This window comes from Loxodonta africana, chromosome 18 (genome assembly GCF_030014295.1).
Source record: "Loxodonta africana isolate mLoxAfr1 chromosome 18, mLoxAfr1.hap2, whole genome shotgun sequence".
Classification (NCBI taxonomy): domain Eukaryota; kingdom Metazoa; phylum Chordata; class Mammalia; order Proboscidea; family Elephantidae; genus Loxodonta; species Loxodonta africana.
In genome coordinates, this window is record NC_087359.1 from 42350806 (window position 1) to 42372240 (window position 21435).

Sequence of the window (21435 nt, forward strand, 5' to 3'; positions counted from 1 at the left end):
TATGTTAACTACATTAAGCAAGAAAATGTATTATTTTATGAAAATGTTGCCAAGTGCAGAGTTAGGGGGCTGTTTTATAGCAATAACTCAGTGCTGTCAGAGATATTTTTGGTTATTTGATTTCTCTATACTCCCCCTTCCCTGGAATTACTGTCATCCAAAACTCTTCTCATGGTCACAAGTGGGCTGCTTCAGCTTCTGGGGCTATAGTTTCTCACCCAAGTTAAAAAAGATTGTGCCTTTCCTCTCAAATAGCAAACAAAAGTTCTGGCTGGTACTCGTACTGAGTTTACTTACATTATTTGTCCCACTCCCTGCCTCCCCCAATTCATCGCTTTAAGCCAGTTGACTTAGGCCTGGTATGATCAACCATCTGTCAGTTGTGGCCAGGACATTAAAACTTCCCTGATCATTTTATGCCAAGCTGAGCACATTTCCAGATTTGGGAGTAGAGTAAATCCCCAAGAAAACCTCATGGCTGATACATAATGAGGGAAGGAGGGGAGATTACTCTTGAATTTAAAGTGAGACTATTCTCCCTAATCTTATAATATTAACTCAGGCTTTCATTTCTGAAAGGAGCTCTGGTGCCACAGTAGTCAAGCGCTTGGCTCCTAACCAAAAGGTCAGTGGTTCGAACCCACCAGCCGTCCCACAGCAGTCTGCTTCCATAAAGATTACAGTCTTGGAAACCATATGGGGCAGTTCTACTCTGTTCTATAGGGTTGCTACAAAGCAGAATTGACTCGACAGCAATGGGTTTTGGTTTTCATTTCTGAATAAGTCCAATTTATTCATAGCACATGATCCTCATTATTCATTGCTGAATTTAATATTATAATAGTTTCCTTAGGATTTTCACATTTACGTTCATAGGTGAGATTGGCTTGTAATTGCCCTCATTCATGAATTCCTTGTATCATGTTCTCTGGAAGAGTTTGTATCAGATGGGAATTAAGCCTTCCTTGAGTGTTTTTTTTTTTTTTTTGGTAGAACCCACTATTAAGTAACTTTCATGATTTTTTTTTTTTTTTTTGAGGGAAGAAACTACTGCTGATAGATTTTGTTTAGTAGTCATAAGATTATGCAAGTTTTCCATTCTATCTTGAATCAATTCCGTCAAGCTATATTTTTCTAAGAACACACCTATTTCATCTAAATTTTCATGTTTGTACCATCTTTATCATTATATCCTCATTTTCATACAATCCTCATGATTAATGTCTGTATCATTTGCTGTGATGTTTCTTTTTATTTCTGATATTGTTTATTTGTACCACCTCTCCTTTATTTTCGTCAGTCTAGTTTTTTTTTTTTTTTTAGGAAGAAGTTTGTTCCTTTTATTAGTCTTTACACAGAATCAGCTTTGTTGATTATTTTACATGTGTTTGTTATTCAATGGATTTCCATTCTATATTTTAGCTTTTTTTTTTTTTTTAGTTTTCTACTGCTACTCTAAAAATTACCACAGAATGAATGACTTAAAACAACACAAATGTATTACCTTGCCGTTCTGGAGGTCAAATGTCATAATGGGTGTTGGCAGGTCTGAATTTATTTCTGGAGGTTCTAGGGAAGAATGTTTTTTGTCTTTTCCAGCTTCTGGAAGCTGCCTGCATTCCTTGACTTGTGGTTCCCCTTCTCCATCTTCAAATTCAGCAATGGTATGTCAAATCTTATACCACATTGCTCTGAGCTCCACTTCTGACTCCCTCCTCCACTTTCAAGGACCCTTGGAATTGATTACATTGGGCCCAACTGGATAATCTAGGATAATAGCCCCATTTGAAAGTCAGTTGAGTAGTAACCTTAATTTCTTCTTCAATCTTCATTCTCCTTTGCCATGTAACAATGTACTCACAGGTTCTGGGGATTAGGATGTAGACATCTTTGGGCAGCCACTATTCTTCCTCCCACATACATTTTCGGTTTTTCTCTGTTTTTGAGATAAAGGTTTTTTTTTTTTTGGTGCTTCAGGTGAACATTTACAGAGCAAATTAATTTCTCATCAAACAATTAATGTACAAATTGTTTTGCAACAGCAGTTGCCATCCCTGTGATGTGTCAACACTCTCCCCTTCTCTACTCTTGGTTCTCTGTTTTCATTTGTCCAGTTTTCCTGCCTTCTGGAGATAAAGGTTTAACTCCTTAACTTTAAGTCTTCCATCTGATCTATGTCTTTAAAGTTATAATTTTTTGAGGGACCAATCCCTGGAGAAGGATATCATATTTGATTAAGTAGAGGGTCAGCAAAAAAGTGGAAGAGTCTCAACGAGATGGATTGACACAGTGACTGCAACAATAGGCTCAAACATGTCTACTGTTGTGAGGATGGTGCAGGACTGGGAAACTTTTTGTTCTGTTATACATAGAGTCACTGTGGGTAGGAACCTACAACAATAATACTACATGAGCTGATTCTATATTTTTGGTACATAGAATAGGAATTATTATTCAAATCCAATATTTTCTCTTTTCTTTGTTTCTTTTTTGACTCATGGGGTACTTAGAAATATTTTCATAATTTTCAGCTATGAGTAATATTTTTAGTTTTTTGTAATTGGCATTAATTGCTTTGTGATAAGAAAGTATGAAAATCTAGTCTTTTGAAGGTGACCCTGTTTCAGCTTCTTTGAAAATACTGTATATTCTGCAGTTACATTGTGTGGTTGGCAGGGTCCCGGTGGCACAGTGGTTAAGAGCTCAGCTACTAACCAAAAGGTTGGCAGTTCAAATTCACCAGCTGCTCCTGAGAAACCCTATGGGGCAGTTCTACTCTGTCCTATAGGGTCACTATGAGTTGGAATCAACTGGATGGCAATGGGTATTGTGTGGAGTTGTAAGCATGCCTGTTGGGGCAGGTTAGTTAACCTTGTTGTCCAAATATACCGTATCTTTATTGAAACTTTGCCTGTTTTACCAATTTCTGAAAGAGATGTCTTTTTAAAATATTTCAACATAATTGTCTATTTTATGCTAATATCTATACATTTTTCCTTTACATCTTTTGAGGTTATGTTACTAAGTGCATACTGGTTGAAATTGTTATCTTTTTTCATACATCAAATTTTTTACACTATGAAATTTCCCTTTTTAGCAATACTTTTTGCCTTAGAGCTTACTTTTCCTCTCATTAATATAGCCACAGTAGCTTTTATTTTATCAGAATTTGCCTGAGTATGAATTTTCATCCTTATCCTCTCAAACTTCCTGTATCCTTTCACCCCCCTGCATGTCCTGCAAACTGCTTATGCTGTTACCCAGTCTGACTGTCTTGGCATTTTTCTTTCTTCAGCTCACCGTATTTAAAACACAGAAATATAACATAAAATAAAAATGTTCCTCACTAAAAGGCTGGGAGATTTTAGGGTGCAAATAGAGTGTGGAAGGTAAAAAGTTCAGACTAATATTTTACATGATTCCCTGTAGCTCACAGGCTAGGCTTTTGCAGAAACGAGATTCTCAGAGGAAGGTCTCACTTTTCCCTACTTCAGCCTCTCAACCTCAGTTCAAGATACTTTTTTTTTCCTTTCCAGTCTCCCCCTTCAAGCCTCTCAGATCAGTGGCCCCACCTCCCTTTCAGGAAATGCTTCTCTTCCCCAAAAAGGGAAGACACCTTAAGGTCTCAAGTAAAAAATCCGTTGCTGTTACGTTGATTCTGACTCACGGTGACCCCACGTGTGTCAGAGTAGAACGGTGCTTCATAGTATTTTCAATGGCTGGTTTCTGAAGGTAGATCACCAGGCCTTTTCTCCAAAGCACCACTTGGTGGACTTGAACCTACAACCTTTTGATTAGCAGCCGAGGGTGTTAACCATCTGTACTACCCAGAGACTCCAAGATCTCAAACACTCCTTGGATATTTGTGAAAGAGTGTGAATTTCTGGGAGGAAGGGCAAGTCATAGTACTGATCTCTGTTCCCATGAGGTTGCTTGGAGATGGTCCAGTTTTGATTCCATCTTTCTTTTCATGTCAACAAAGAAATATTATTGTTGTTGTTGTCAGTCGCTATTGAGTAGATTTTAACTCAGAGAAATACCACGTGTGCAAAGTAGAATTGCTCGATAGGATTTTCAAGGCTTTGACCTTTCAGAAGCAGATCGCCAGGTCTTCTTCCGAGGAGCCTTTGGGGGAGTTCGAACTGCCAACATTTTGGCTAGTAGTTGAGCCCTTAACCACTTATGCCAACTAGGTACTTCCAACAATTTGTCATTCCTGGCGTAGTAGATTATATGAATGTCTGATTCAAAACAGCCAATACCAATCCATTTCAGTTCACTAATGCCTAGGATATTGACCTTCAAATGTCCCATTTCATTTTTGACAGCTTCCAGTTTTCCTAAATTCATACTTCGTACATTCCATGTTCTAATTATTAATGGATGTTTGCAGCTGTTCCTTCTCATTTTGAGTCATGCCATATCAGCAAATGAAGGTTCTGACAGCTTTACTGTATCCACGCCATTAAGGTGGACTACTTTGAGGAGGCAGCTCTTTCCCAGTCATATTTTGATTGCCTTCCAACCTGAGGGGCTCATTTTCTGAAATTGTGTCAGACAGCATTCCCCTGCTAATCATAAGGTTTTCTTTCACTGGCCAGTTTTTTAGAAGTGGATTACCAGGTCCCTCTTCCCAGTCTCTCTTAGTCCGGAAGCTCCACTGAAACCTGTCCATCATGGGTGACCCTGCTGGTATTTGAAATACTGGAGGCATAGCTTCCAGCCTCCAGCTTCCAGCTTCACAGCAACATGCAAACCACTAACAGAGTTACAAGTGAGTGTTAGTATATCTCTTTATCCTCCCCTATTTGCAGTATAATTGTCTTAAATATTTCTTCTACAGACATTTAAACCCATATCAACATTTTTTAAATGTTTGTTTCCACTGTCAAAAATTAGAAAACTCAAGAAGGAAAATATATTTTAGGAACCCATATTTTTTCTTACTGAGTCCTTTCTTTCTTCTTGGTACCCCTGATGCCATCACTGTTGGTCTTCATCACCTGGCAGAATATACAAGAAAGTTTCAAAAAGAGGCAGTAATTCTTATGTAACTATGTAGTTGTGACAGGAGAAATCTAAATAAACAAAATTCAGAATTTAGTCATTGTTTTTCTATATAGTGGTTGGAATTCCAGTTTGAACTTTAATAATCCATAGAACAATAAAAAAAAGTGTGGCATTGGAATTAAGTTCATAGGTTTATTCCATTTATGTAATTGTATCATTAATGTAGCCAACTCTGTTACTAAATTAAAATTCTAGAGTAACTGACACATTTCAAGAAAAAAAAAGTCTTGGAGTCATGTTTAGTGAAGTGAATTAAGTGAGAGATATAGCACTTCCTTTTCCAAGCACAATGTTCCCAAGAGAACTTGTTAAACTTTATTTTCAAGATGTAAAATAGGCATTTTAAAATGCACCATTATAACGTACAGTGAGGGGTTTTCACTCCCACACTTTTACTTCTGTGAAAATCTTAAATTGTTGATTTACTTAGGGAAGTTGGGGAACATTTTTCTTTTTAATTCAGGAACCTTAATTAGGTGCCAATCTCATACATGCCTTTTATCTTTAGTTTCTTAACCACAAAAGGTACAATATAATTTGGGAAAAAAATGCGCAAACCTTCTTACTTATAAACAATGCATGTGAGCAGATACCAAGAAAATTAATTCATAGTAATGTATGAATACTAATCAATACATCTACCCATCTAAGTGAGTTAAGTGTCTGTAATGTAAAGCAGGTACTTTAATTATTTGTATATGCATCCAGTCAAGTAAATTGTAAACTTCATACATATTGCTGGAAAATCTTGCCCTTCAAAACATGAAAAATATTTATATGTAATTAGCAGCATATATATTTTGCTGGTAATCTTTACTGTAACATTATTTTAAACTTTTGGAAAAATTATAGGAATATTACTAGGACCCCCTCATATTGTTTTTAACCCAACTTCACTAGTTTACCCATTTTCTCCCATTTGCTTTGTCATTCTCTCTATAAATATGTATATGCATTTTTACGAGCCTTTTAGAGTAGGTTGTAAATCCAGTGTCCCTTTAGTCAAAAGTATTTCTAGTTACTGAACATTTTGATCAAGGATCCTATAGAAGAATCCTGATCAAAAGTGGGAAAATGCAGATCTGAATTTCAAATTTTCACGGACTCTAGACTTTCTGGAGCCATTGAGGCTGGATGAACTCCTGAAATTATTGCCGTAAGATAATGTTTACACATTAAACCAGAAATATCCCCTTCAGTCTTCTTAAAACCAAACAACAGTTTAGCTTAACTAGTAAAAAATGTCTGCCTTAAGGATTACGCTCTTTTAAGAACTATGTATATGGGATCAAATTGACAACAGCAACTCAAAAGATTAGATAGGAACCCTAAGAGGCAGTGAGTTTATATTAATGGGGGAGGAAGAGCTCAGAAACAGAGTGTGAGAATGGTTGCACAGCTCAAAGAATGTAGTCAATGTCACTGAATTGTACATGTAGAAACTGTTGAATTTGTGTGTTTTGTTGTGTATATTCTCAACAACATAATAAAATAATTTTCCTTTTATTTTTTGTTTTCAGCAGTTTGACTATGACATGTCTACGTGTGCCTTTATATATTTATTTTTCTTGGGGTTTGCAGATTTCTTGGATCTGTGTGGTGTGCTGTTTTTTCAAAATACATTTGCTAATTTTTCTTTTATTTCTTATTCAAATTTTTTCTGCTACATTTTCTTCTCTTCTTTCAGGATTCCAGTTAATCTATGGTAGACCAGCAGTCACAGATGCTTGTTATTTTTAATTTTTTAAAGCATTTTTTAATTAATTTTTCAAACTAGATTGTTTTTATTGATATATATATATTCAAGTTTACTGACTTTTCCCCTACTATTTCTAATCTGTGTCTTTGAATTTTTATTTTCAGGTATTGTGCTTTTTAATTCTAGAATTTCCATTTAATTGAAGTTTCCATTTACCTGCTGATATTCTCATCTGTTGTTTCATTATGATTCTGTTTTCAAGTCTTTGAGCATATTTAAAATAGCTGTATTAAAGACCTTGTACATGAATTTCAAAATCTGGATTTTGACTATTTTCCTTTTCACTATAGATCAGTTTTTTCTCTCTCTCCAAATACTTGTCATTTGTTAATACTTGCTAGAATTTGTAGATATAAGCTAGATAGAGTATAGCTTATGTTATCATTAAGTTACTAACAGATTACTTTTGTTCCGTCAAAATTGTTTTAAATCTATTTGGGTAGGTCTCTTTCAGTTGTTAACTTAATTCTAGTACATACTTGTCCCTCTACTACATGATTCTTACTCCTTACCTGTGGACTTTTTATCACCTCAGGTGAGTGCCTGGTGCGTTCAATTATCTCCCCATTTTGGCTGAGCTCAAAATCCAATATATCCCATTATAACTAAGTCATTGGTGTCACTGTTTAGCTCTCAGTCCTCTGGGAGGAGCTCTTTGCTACGCATTGTATAGTCTCACTCAGTGAATGCCCCTGTAGATTTTGGGATCCAGGATTAGGATATCTTGTCTACATTCATTCCAACTTTTTAGGTAGCCTGCCTCACAAGTTCTAACTGCTTTGCTGCTGGAATCCTGACCTCTGCCTTTTACACTCACCAAAACTGTAGCTCCACTTCTGTACCGCTTCCCTGCTCCCTGTAGAAAAGTGCTCAAAACTGAAAATCAAGGCAGTTTTGGCATGATTGTTGAGCTCTCCTCACTTGTTTCCATCTCTCAGGGTCCACTGTCCTGTGCCACCTGTTGTTCAATGGCTGGATACTGTTGCCTCATGTGTTTTGCCCAGTTTTAGAGTTGGTTGCAGTAGGACAGGCCCAGAACTAGTTACTCTGTTTTGTTCAAAACCTGAAGTCATTTTTCATATAAAAAACATTATAGTCCTTCATAAAACTTTCTTCCTTGGGTAGACTAAAGCTACCTGTAACTGTACGAGTGTGTTTTAGTGGTGTGTGTTTGTGTATTATTTAACTTGGCTAGATATCAAGTCTAATAATCTCAGCTCTATCTTCTCATGTGGTCTTGTTTTTCATTCTGTAAAATGGTTTAAATTACCACCAACTTTGGAAAGCTGTTTAAGAAGTAAAGCAAATAATTGACACTAAAGTTCTTAAAAGATAAAAAATACTAGAAAACGAAAGACTTTACTATTATTATAGGGCAAAAGTAAACTTCAGCTCAGTCTTTGATTGCAAATTCCAGCACAGGGGAGTTGAAATTGATGGTGCTTAATGGTTTTTTTAATGGTATTCATCCCCTTTAAAATTTTATAATAGCATTAAGCGGGAGAAAATGAAATCCTATTTCATTTTTACTGAGCAAGTAAAGATGATCTACTTATTTTAAGTTTCAAAGGATTTGAACGAATGATATGATTTTTCCTGAAATACATCTCAATTCCTTAAATGGATATAACTATAAAATTGAACTAATTTCATAGAATAATATTAGTTATTTTAGAAAATATTCTGGTACCTTCAAAGCCAGGCTTTTGCCTACCTGGCAACTTCTTCAGCTCTCTATTATTTATATTCCATATGAACAAATTAACTTCAGAGCATCCAACTATGGTGATCATTTGAAGACTTTTGAAAATGGAACCAATATTTTTCACTTAGATAAGCCTACTTATAACTTAAATGCTTCCTTATCATTTACAAGTTGTTTTATTTAAAAGATTAATATGGCGGCATCAATCATTTGTTTGCAACGAGGTGTTTAAAAAAGTGAATAATTTTATTCACCGGAATATTTCTCCAAGGTTCTGCTTTGGGAGGAAATTAATTTCTTGGAAATACAAGCCAAATATGTTAGTCATAATTTTATGTTTTTTAAAAAAAGTAATAGTGACATAAGAATGTTTGGCATGGAACACAAAATCCTATTAGCAGCAAACATCTGTGACAGCCTCAGAGTGGCACATACCACAATAATCTATTACAGGGCTAATCACTCTCCCAAGTTTTTTCTGGGGATCTGGGAGAAGAAATTCTGTTGTCTCAGAAAGGGACATTTACTTCTTCCCAATTTAACTAAATGAATATAAACTGGCTGGTAGTTTATCACACCACCTGCCAGGAGTATTCTAGGGGAGGAAGAGGACCTGGGAACAAAGTACCCAGGTACCATTTAGAAAAGTTAGCAAGGGTTTTCAATGTGACGTAGAAGGAAAGGGGGAGCATGGCAGTATCAAGCAGTTTAAAATCATTCTTTTTCCCAGAGCTTGAAGGGATCACATTGTTCTTCATTTCCTCACACTTACCTCCTTTGGGTAAAGGGATCTCATGTTAGATACACCAATGCTGAATTCAGGAGGGATGTCTGGTGAGATGTTTGCCTGAGATTGGAGAATGAGAGACAAGTAGGATATAGTCTTCTCTTGAATTCAATGGTGGATTAGTACGTCCTGGGCTTGGGAAGGCATTCTAGCAGTGGTCAAGGAACATCAGGTGAAGACAGTTGGGAGAAGTACACCGATTCATTGTCAATCCCTCCTGAGAGAGGGAGAGTATAAGTTCTGTAAGTACCCTCATTAAATGGGGCAAGAAAAGTCTGAAAAATGATGAGTAGACAGAAGAAAAGGGCACAAAAAAAGAGGAGAAATCGAAAGAGAAAATAGAGTGAAGAAATAATACGCATTCGAAACCAAATATCTCTTCACATGACTCCCTTATTTGGGAGCTACTTTCAAATTTCCTGAGCCCTGGTAGTGCAGTGGTTAAGCTCTCAGCTGCTAACCAAAAGGTCAGCTGTTCCAACACACCTGTGATTCCTGTGGTAGAAAGAAGCGATGGTCTGTTTTAGTAGAGATTAAAGCCTTGGAAACCCTATGGGGCAGTTCTGTGTCCTGTAGGGCCTATGAGTTGGAATCAACTGGATTTGATTTGGTTTTTTAGTTTAAATTTCCTTTATGCCAGGCTAGCCCAATTCTGTATGTATAGAGAAAACATGCACACACAGACTTTTTCAATGAGTCATCCTCATTACCACACCCGTACTATGGCATAATCAACCCCCAGTTAATTGGTTACAATGATCAACAATACCAAGCAAACAAAAAACTTGTGGAAACTGCTTAATGCATTCAGAAAAATCTATTCTGACAGAAAAGGAATAATAAAAGGATTGGAACACATTTCTCCAGTTATGTATTTATTTTTTCTCTGTAAAGCGTTACGGGAAACCCTGGTGGCGTAGTGGTTAAGTGCTACGGCTGCTAACCAAAGGGTTGGCAGTTTGAATTTGCCAGGCGCTCCTTGGAAACTCTATGGGGCAGTTCTACTCTGTCCTATAGGGTCGCTATGAGTTGGAATCGATAGCACTGGGTTTGGTTTTTGGTTTAAAGTGTTATGAAGAGGGATTCTAAGTCCTTTTACCCCATCAGTAGCCTACTCTGGACCAAAATGGCAAGAGAGTCAATGCATTCCGAACCTAATGAACACGTGAATGTGTAGTGAGTCACCTTTTCACTTTTTTAATCCCTAAGAATTGTTATCATGCTCCCTTCTACTTGTCTTGCACTTCAGAGCAAAGCCAGAATTATAGAGTTATTTACAATAAGGCATAACTTCTGCTAGAAAATAATTCTCAAGATAGAAGGTGATATATAGGTGGTCAGAGGAATGTATATGTTGCTAAATTTTAACATTATATGTTTTGAACAGTACCATATATGCCACCTGTAGTGTATTTAAGATTAAATTATATTGAATGGGCTGATATGAGAATATAAGCATTATTTTTCTTTCCCTCCTCTTCCTTCTTTCCTTTTTCCTTCCTTCTCTCCTTTTTCCTACCTTCTCTTCTTCCCTTATTTCTTTCTTTCCATTCTAGTTTTAGACAATATCTACCAAATATCACACAAGTCATTTGTCAAATAACTTTTGGAATAGAACTGATTTATTCTTTATTGCCCTGGCATTTCTTTTAGATGTCAGTGCTGCATTTGACCTCTGCCTAAATTTATCATAAGCCTTCAACAGTTAAAATATGTAGAGATTATTAGAAATTTACATATTTATTACAAATTTCTTTTAAACATATGTTGTGTTTCCTCTTAAATAAATAACCAACCTACCTTTTTATATTTTGGTTCAAAATGGTATACGTGTGTGTGTTTTCTTAAATATTTATTTCTTATGGACCTCTGAAATCGTATCTATTTATTCTTTCATTCACTATTTTTTGAATGACTGTTATATATACAGCTTTTGGCTAGCTGTTGGGGTTGCTTACATGTATAAGACATTTCCTTAAGATGAGCGGGATAGTAAGTGTTATACAGAATACTTCAGAAGCAGAAGGTTTTTATAAATGTTTGTTGAAAAGATGGAGAAAATTCCACAGAAAAGGTCAACATTTGAACTTGGCATTTCAAGATGAGCTGGAAATCCTTGGAGAGGAAAAAGAGGTAGGTAAGTGTAGGGCATTTCATGAATAGCCAACATGAGGGAACTGGGGGAGGGCAGGAGGGTTAAGGTTGGAAACATTTGTTTATTTATTCATTTAGCAAATATTTGTTGAGCATCAGACACTGTGCTGTGCCATGGACCAGGCATTGTTCATAAGCACTGGAAATATAACAAACAAAACAACAACCCATTGTCATCGAGTCGATTCCGACTTCACGACCATACGGGACAGAGTAGAACAGCCCCATAGGGTTTCCAAGGAGGAGCTGTAGGATTCAAGCTCCCGACCTTTTGGTTTTCAGTCAAACACTTAACCACTGTGCCACCAGGGCTCCAGTAGAAATATAGCAGTGAACAGAAGAGAAAAAAATACGTTCCCTCACGGAACTTATATTCCAGTAGACTTACATTGACACTAGTCTGTGAAGGCAAATGGGTGTTCTTCTAAGGAGTTTGATACTCATCTCATAGAAAAGGAAAAGCCAGTGAGGTTTTATTAAGCTGTGATGTGGCATGATTAGCTCTGTATATTAGAACAATAGCTTTGCGGTGTTTTAACAGATGGACTGTGAGGAGTGATGAATGATGAAATAATAATAAAGCTGTCTGAAATAAAATTAAAGCAGAGGTAGAAGATGTGTGTGTGGGGTGTTGCAAAGAGACATTTAAAAAGTAGAATTTCCAGGAATGAGGACTAATGGAATGAGACTATGTGAGAGTAGAAAAATATGAATTTGACATTTTTAGCTTAAGTGACCGAGTCTTTCAAATGAGGGGAGAGGGATGAAAGGCTAATTCTTATTTGATGAATTGCTATTATAGAGAATAAAGAAAGTAGAAGGAAGGGGGAAGAAAGGAAAGGCTGAAATATTGATTTATGTGAATTCTAGAATTCAGGAGAGAAGTCTGAGGAGGAACCATCAGGATCCAGCTACTGTATGTGGTAGTTGAAATTGTAAAAATAGAAAGAAATTCTGTGTGAAGACAGGCAAAGATTTTAGCGATTTTTTTTTAAAGCAGGGTACTTTGGATGGCTGGGTGGCACAAATGGCTAGGTGCTTGGCTACCAGTTGAACACTGGCAGCTCTAACCTACCCTGAAGCACCATGGAAGACAGGCGTGGTGATCTGTTTCCGAAAGGTCACAGCCTTGAAAACCCTATGGAGCTGTACTACTCTGCACGCATGGTGGCGCTATGAGTAGAAATCAACTTGACGGCAACTAACAAAAACACCACTTAGATGAAGTCATCAGACACTGCTTACTTCACTTTTTTATGAAGCCTGTTTTGAGCTGTTAACACTACAGTGTTGAACTTGTGCATGGTCTGATTATTAGATTAAAGATTTGTGTTTGGAAAAGGACTGTATTTCTAAACATAAATGACATGAGAGTTTAGCTCTAATTATATTACATACACATGAACTATGAGAAGATTGCTTTGGAAACTTTTGCTGCATGAATGGGTATCTTCTGAATTAACTATAATAAACTACTTCTTAGATGTTTAAATAAATGAATACTGTAAGTGATTATCTATTATGTGTCTAACACCAGGCTAGGCACTGGGGTACACACTCCACCTCATCTACCCATCACACCTGAGAACTGCTCAGAAACCAACCTTGGCATCAATGGTATGAGGCCTGGAAGTATCTGTTTCTGTGTTAAATGAGCTTTGGAAATTTTTTACAATTTCATCTTCAGGTTATGCTCTGTATGGTTCTGACAATTTAGCTTCTAGCTTTTCGAAAGCATAAGTTATAAGCCAATCTGGCATCTGAGTAGAAGACAATATTATGGTTAGATTTTCAGTAGTTTCCCCAGAAAAGAGAACTGATGTTTCCATTATGACACAATGCCATAAATACAGCTATTTACTGCTGTCTGCTATGTTTTCTTTCCCTTATTCTTTGTCTATCTCTGCAAATTTTCTAGGGCTAGACATTCAGTGGTGATCTGAGGGCCTGTAATCTTGAGAATGATGCAGGGGCTCCCTCTCAGGGTACAAACATTTCATTCACTGGTGTGTCAATAGACCGCCTCACGTAATTACAGAGAGAGCAATGTGTTCTTTTCTTTTTTCCCTGTGAGTGAAAACACCCAGGGTTCTTAGAAACCTACCTCGGGTATTGCCTTTACTAAAGCAATGGCAGGAGGGGGGTACCGTGGTGCCCGTTTTCACAGAAAAATAATAGAGAGCAGTAGCCTACAACATCTTCTATTTCATATTAAAAGGTATTCAAGAGTCACATCTATGGAAAAGGCCAAGGATTGCTGTTCTGTGGACTTGGTGAGTTTTAAACATTCTCTACGTTTGTTATTTTGATTATCCTATTTATTCTCCCATTGGGTCCAAACACTTAAAATAAATAGGATCATATGGCTGCCTTGAGGGAGAGAAATTAAGGGGGACTCCAAAAAAGGCAGCATCCTTTATCAGTTATTTTGAGGAAAAGAAACCCAAGAAATAGACTGGTGATGACAGGACCCTTGAAAACCTTTACCAGTCTTAAGCACAGCCAAGATCCTGGTGTACACATTGTACCAGCACTCCTAGTTAATTAAGACAATAATAATAAAACATAAGGGGCCCTGGGGCTGCAAAATAGAGTGGTGGCATGTTTCCTCCCACACCATTTGCAAATGTCTCCATTGACTTTTCCTTGTATAATCTGTGCTCTCACCATAGGATCAATCTAAAATATAATTTGTCCTTACCCTGATTTTTCCCTTTTATAAATTAATACTTTCATGTTTTTACCTGACTTTGCTTTCAAATTTATTTACAGTAAACATGTATCACTTTTATAACTAGAATAAACTTCTAGCCTGCCTTCTAACTTTTCATCTTTTTTTTTTCTTCTCCTTAAATTTCATAAAGTCATGATGGTATTTCTGTCATTAGAATCAGGGACCTCAAAGTCAAAAGGGTATAAACAGGAAGGCAGATGATAAAACCATGGGGATTAAAGATATAGCACATGGACAGATTGTACTCAAACAACTGTATTTTCATGGTTGGAATGTTGCTCAATTTTCTCTAAAAAAAATACAAAGATTGCTTTTCCTTTTTTTCCACTTCCTCATCTTTCTCGCTCTTCTTTTTCTTCTAGAATCAGAATGCTTGGAGTTGTGGCACTAACGAACCTTGTTAAACACCATGGGAAACTAAGAAGAAACATTATTGATTGAGTAAGTTATCCCATAAGTATTTATTGAACCCTTGCTGCGGGCCAGCACTGTGCTACACATCTTAGAATTGTCTTGCTTCTGGTAACAGTACTGTATGTAGGCTTAAGATAAATACTTCCTATTATGAGGCTAGCATCTCAAATGTGCTGATTCTTAAAGGAGGGATAGATTTAGGGGTGGAGAAGGGATTCACTAGGGTCCTCAGCTGAATCTATCTGAGTAATATATAATATTTAAATATTTTGAATATCATAACATACATTTATATTTGGAAAAAATCAATCCTTTTTTTTTTTAAATGCACACCTGAGAGAGGAAAGCACTGCAATTTTTTCACTAGGGTGATGTGCATGTAAAAGGTTTGAAGAACTTCGTGTTAATAGTGTGTCTTGTACACCTCCGTTTAAAAAACAAAATCAAAGAACTGGATATGACTTAAAGAGGTTAAACCAAGACCAAGTTGAAGTTCACATCCTTGGATGTGCTCATGAAAGCACAGACCGCAACTCCAATTTCCTTTTCATATCTAGCCCCTCACCCAAGCTCAGTGAGTGCTATTTCAGATTGACCTCCTGCCCTGTCCCCACTTCTCACCATAGCCTCTGCCGTTTTACCTTCCTCAAAGGCCTCTGACCCTCCATGCTTTTCCTGACTAAACCCTTCCATATTCTACTGACACTTTGGCTAGAGATATAGACTCAGAGACCGTATACTAAGCATCTAAGTGCCAAGCATTATGGTACCATTTTCACATGTATCATTTGTCATAAACTCTTTTTCCAGGAGATATTAATATCACTCTCATTATAGATCCGAAAGGAGAAGTAAGGTGACCTGTTCTAAGCCACATACCAGTCAATGTTTATCATAATTAGCATTCGTTTGGTTCCAAATGACAAAAATGTACAAGCTGAAGGAAAAAAAAATTGTTGATACAAGAATAAAGGAATGTCATAGAATACTAAGCAAGAAATACAACAAGACCTTATGCTAATAAGACAGTCATTAGTTACTTCTTTCCCCATGTAGCGCTCTTCCCATCTCAATGCTTCCCCTCTTCTTGTACTCTGGCTCACTCTGAATACTTGTATGATTTGCTTCTCTCCACTAAGTTGCTATAGTAATTTTTCTATGCACCAGCTTTCTCTGTAAGAATTTTAATCTCAGGACCTTATAAACTTCAGCTTTCTCCTAGTTCTGCCTCATCATGGCACTGATCCTGGCCCTGAATCTAGTGCTCTAACACTCAACATTCTAAAATTATGTTTTAGAGATAAAACCTGATCACCTCAGCCCAACCTATGAAATGTTTCCCTAGCATCAGATATTCATCCCTGAGCTGAACACTTGTGGTCAGTGGGCTGGCATCACAGAATAGAAGCCAGTCCAACTAGGCTCATCATGTCACCCTGGACTCTTAGCAGGGTATTATTTTAAAGAAAGAAATGTGGAGGGAAGGCAGTCATAATCCAGTAGCCAAGTCAGTCCAACTTTCTTCTGATTTCAGCTCCATGTTCTTTCTACTGAGGGATTGACTGTGTTTTATACATCTTTGTATTTCATCAACAGTCTATAAAACACCTAGAAACTGCAGATGTTGATAAAACATTGTTGGCATGATGACCTTGAAGTGAATCATCCTAACATTGGCAGGTCATGGACATGTCCTAGTCTTTCCATCCAAAAGGCAGCTTTCTGTTAAATGCCTCCCAAAGCCTACTTGAATCAACCCCCTAGGCAGGCAGTGGCAAGAGGGAGAAGGGAGAGAGAGAAACAGGGATTTAAAGATACTTGATTAAGTTTCATGAGCAGCAACCTGAGCTTGGAATGAAGGAGGAAAACAGTCAAATGGAAAACCAATTGTTTGACATTCTTGTGTAGCTGCCGGAGGAATCTGCAAGAGACACAAGCGGAAGTTGTGCTGGGAGGGCAGAGAGACCAAAGACAGAGCCCAGGCTCTTCCGCTCGCCTCCCTCTGGCCTAAGTGGATCAAGACATGGCACAGCGATTTGGAGGCTAGTTCTGTTGTTAAAAATAAAAATTTATTTTTTTTTCTGTTGCTGGAGCCCCAGAGACAACGAGCACGGTGAGTTAAAGGTTGGATAAGAAGCTTCAGAGCCGAACAGCTTTAGATATCTAGGCATTGGTTCATCTATTTCACACCTGTATCTGTAGTATATATTCTTCTCTTAGATTCTCTTTTGCAGTGTTTCCTTATGGTGTTTCAGGGCCTAGAAAAGCAGACTTTAAAGATTTTATTTTTCTCTGCCTTTCTTTTGCAGCTTAGGTATTCTTCACTCTCCTTTACCCCTCCTCCACTCTGGGGAGTCCCCAAAGAAATTAAACTAGTTTCCCGTCTGGTCTGCACTGTAATTTGGGTTGGCAAACACTGCACAGTTAAAAGCACCGTCTAATTTTTTTTCCCTCATTTGCACCACTTCGTCTTCTATTTACTTACCACCTTGGATGTTTACAATCCTATAAGAGGTCATATAAATTTATTAAACCTCTCTTTTATTCCTATGTTCTTAAAAAAAAAAAAATGTTATTTTAACTTTTCCTTTCAATTTCCTCTGATTTTTAGAATGGTTCCTCAGGGCTCTCATTATTTGGATCTCCCACTGACTTAATCTTCTCTTGAGCAGAGTGCTCGGAATTCCTCTGGCTTAAGCGGGCACATTAATCACTGCCTTGCCTTAAAGGGTTTAGGTTGGAGCCTCTTCCAATAGAACTGCTGCCTGAGTTGCAGCTGCAGCTGCAAAGAAACCACAGCTGGTCCTCTCTGTAGAAAGCAATCTGCCCCCCTGCCAGTGGCTCAGCTCTGTGGTCACAACAGAGCAAACCCTGTGGGAGCTGGGGGAGCCATCAACAGAGAGAGGGACAGCAGCAGTGTGGACTCCAGCCAAAGAGAGACATGGCTTCCGTGGCTTCTGACTCCAGGCGGTACCCACACCCGCACCCCACTCTGGTCCGGCCTCCTCTGTTAACTCCACTCACCATGAGGCTCCTGTGACTCTGCTGGGAAGCATGCAGAGTAATTGTTACCCAAGTGCCTTTCTTAGGTTTGTTTTCAATGGGGTTTTTAATTTCTACTCCACTGATTTCTGACCTCCCATCTACTGTGTCCTCTTCTCTTTCTGTAGGTTGATGTGGGTTTGGGCTTCCCCTTTGTACTAACTGGAACTTGCCTAGGTAATTGTAGAACAGAGGCTTTTCCATTCTTTAGGCAAGATATGACTTTGGGTAAAATTTTCCCATGGTGTAGAGGAAACTTTTCCTTGATGTTCCAAACCACTTTGAGTGTGCCTCTTTTGTAGGCCTTTTTAATTTCTACTTTGAGGCACAGCTCCTGTTAATCATTAATTTCCCACAGGTCCCAGCACAATGCCTTGCATACAGTGTGTAATGGCTAATAATTATTGAATATAAGAGTATGGACCTATCTGTAGCATGACATGATGATATTCATGGATAAACATAACCTGTGTGGTCATACCGAGCACCATAAAGTATATATTAAATTAAAAGAAAATCTCCTAAAGTTAAACTGGCAAAAGCCTGTCATTGTCAAGTTTTAAGGGCCTCTCCTATACCAATAAACCTTACATCTGGATTCACAGCTTTGATCCTTTCTTTCCTGGACTGCAAGGTCTTCTCTATCAGCATTTGCCATGTTTCATTAATATTGTTTTTCTTAACATTAATACAATGCTCATTCAGCAAATGAGGATTAAATAAATTAACTCTTTTCCTGCTCTTTGTGTTTTCTTATATGTCCTGCTATCCTTAAAAACACACTCGGTTATTGAAAAAATATCTCCTAGGCAAATACAATGCATTACATGTTTTTCTAGACACCAGTGATCTAGTGACGAGTAAGAGAGACATAGGCTTCACCCTTAAAGAATTTGTTTTCATAAAAACTTCAATGAAATCCATTATCATTTCTCTAAAATCAAATCACTTAGCTGAAGTCCCAGCTTTGCTATATCTGTTAATCTTCTAATCATTTGGCATTCTGGTATTATAAATAGCGTATACTTAGTAAGGTTTGATGTAATTACATGTGTGAATTTTATCTTTTCCCTACAAAGTTCTGTATATTATCATCCATTTATGCCCATGGAACATTCCTGTATAATATTTCTGTGATTGCTCACTTTGTATCTCAATTGTTCTCCCTATTCCTTTATTCCCCCCTTCCCAAATGTCTTCTAGTTGGTTTTACTTTTTGGCATCCATTCCTATTTTCACCCAGTCTGCACAATACTACCATTTCTAAGTCAAAACTCATTTGGTTCCAAGTTACAGAATCCTATTCCAGTGAAAATACACAAAGAGAAAAAGTTAAAAAAAAAAAAAAGAGTTAAGGATGCAAACGTCTAACAAAGTAACCAAGAGTAGAATTTAGGAAAGGCTTGGAGCAGAGACTGAAGATATGGGAAAACTGATTTTTTTTTTCTTATTCACCCCAGAATTCCATTATTTGTTATCTTTATTTCCTCTCTACATTTGTTTCATTTGTTTTTCTTTCTCTCTCAACCTCTGCTTTTCCCTGCCAGAGTACCCATTCTCTTTCCACATACATGTGGTTCACCAAGGTACCCCATACGGGTATCTATTAAATTCCTATTGACAGTTCAGAGAACCAACAAAGACTGATTAGACACTCTTAACTCCCATTTTCAAATTCTTTGGAAAGATGATGAAACTTGACACCCAACCTACCCCTGCTATTTCAAATGAGGTATTCCTTTCCAATATTTTGCCAAAAGTGTGGGAAGGAATGGAGTTGGGGTGGGCGTACAAGGTCATATTTTATAAACACATGTTCTAGGGCCTAACACTGTGGATGGTGGGTGGGGCTAGTGTTCAGAGCACAGATCCTGGGCTGGGCAGACACCCTAACTAGTGTCTCTGGCAACACTTTGGAGTAAAGCCACTGGGGCTTCAGATTCATAGTTTATTAGATTGGATATGCTTCTCACCTTCATATTCCAGATTATCCTGAAATTGATGACACCAGCCTTGTGCAACTTTTTTCCCAGATCCAGAGACTCATCTCCTGTCAGATGGAGTCTACTGACTTCTTCATGATTTTATCACTCTTTGCTATATTAGTTATGCAATCATTTCTATCAACTTCCTCTGTCACATCCCTGCGGGGAGGGGGGGAGCCCACATTGACTGAAACATTCAGTTCGAACAATCTCCCTCTAAAATCGTCCCAGATTCCTACCCTTCACTTACATTAATTTGGTTTTGTTTTGAGTATTAGTTTTTCAACAAATTATGGTTTATTGGAAATTACTTATAGTTAATTATCATTATACCTGTAGTACAAGCAAAAGCATATGAAAAAAGAGAAGGGAAATAAAAGAACACATCTCTCAGTCTCAAGAATTTGAGTCTAAGTGGAATAGTGACAAACATTGCATAACTAAAGAAACTTTTCTTTCTGCTTTAATGTTACATTTAATGTTGTATAGCTTTGTCAGACTTATGGTGCTTCTTCCAAGCTTAACACAAGAAGCCTTAGACAGAGCCCTGACAAAGCCCGTCCCAATTTAGGCCATGCAGGAGGGGCAGGGCTCTATTAATATCCTTGCTTGGTGCAAATAATCTTGATGCACTTCAGTGAAGAAGTCAGTGGAGAAGTAGGATTTAGTCATCTGCTAAAGTACGGACACGAAGGAGCACGGCTGTGCATTACCTTAGGTAACAGGGCCTTGGGTGGTGCTTATGGGTGAGGTTATTTTCATCACGTAGTGACATTGGCTATTGAACAGGATATTGCACAAGTATATTTCTTGAAAGGTGAGACAGTCAAACTCAAGGCTGCATTGCACATGACAAAAATTACCATCAAGAAAGAAAAGGTCAGGGAACATGGACTTTAGTACTTACCTGTGCTCTCTAAAGTGAGCATCATCATGTCTATTCCAGGGTGAATGAGGATCAAATGGATATCATATCAAGGAAAAGCTAGAAAAAAAGAAAACCCCAGGTGGAGCCAAGATGGTGGACTAGGCAGACACTACCTCGGATCCCTCTTACAACAAAGACACAGAAAAACCAGTGAATCAATCACATACATAACAATCTACGAACTCTGAACAACAAACACAGATTTAGAGAAGGAGAACGAACTAATACGGGGAAGCAGCGATTGTTTTCAGAGCCAGGAGCCAGCGTACCAGTCAGGTACGGCACAAGCACAGAGAGCTGCTCCACCCCCCTGAACTAACCCCGGGAGGGGGACCAGCCGGTTCCGCAGGCGGCGTGGGACGCAGCTGGTAGGAGAAGTCCCCGGGAGGCAGTGACAGGACTTGGAACGGGGAGAGCAGCGTCCCAGCCGGGGAACCATCCCCCTGGGATTTGGACTGGATGCAGGTACGGCATAAACACGGAGAGCTGCTCCACCCCCCTGAACTAACCCCGGGAAGGGGCCCAGCTGGGTCGCGTGGGCGGCGTGGGACGCAGCCGGTAGGAGAAGTCCCTGGGAGGCAGCGACGGGTCTTGGAGCGGGGAGAACAGCGTCCCAGCCGGGACACTCGGTCACGGCACAAGCAAGGGGAGCTGCTCCACCCATCTGAACTAACCCCGGGAGGGGGCCCAACTGGTTCGTGGAGGTGGCACGGCCACCCAGCTGGAGGGAGAAGAAGTCCCCGGGAGGCAGCGACTGATTTTGGAGTCGAGAGTGCACCACCCCAGTAGGGGAGCCTTGACACTGGGCGTGGGGCTGGAAGTGGAGGATCTGACCGTGACTCCAGCGGGCCAGACCC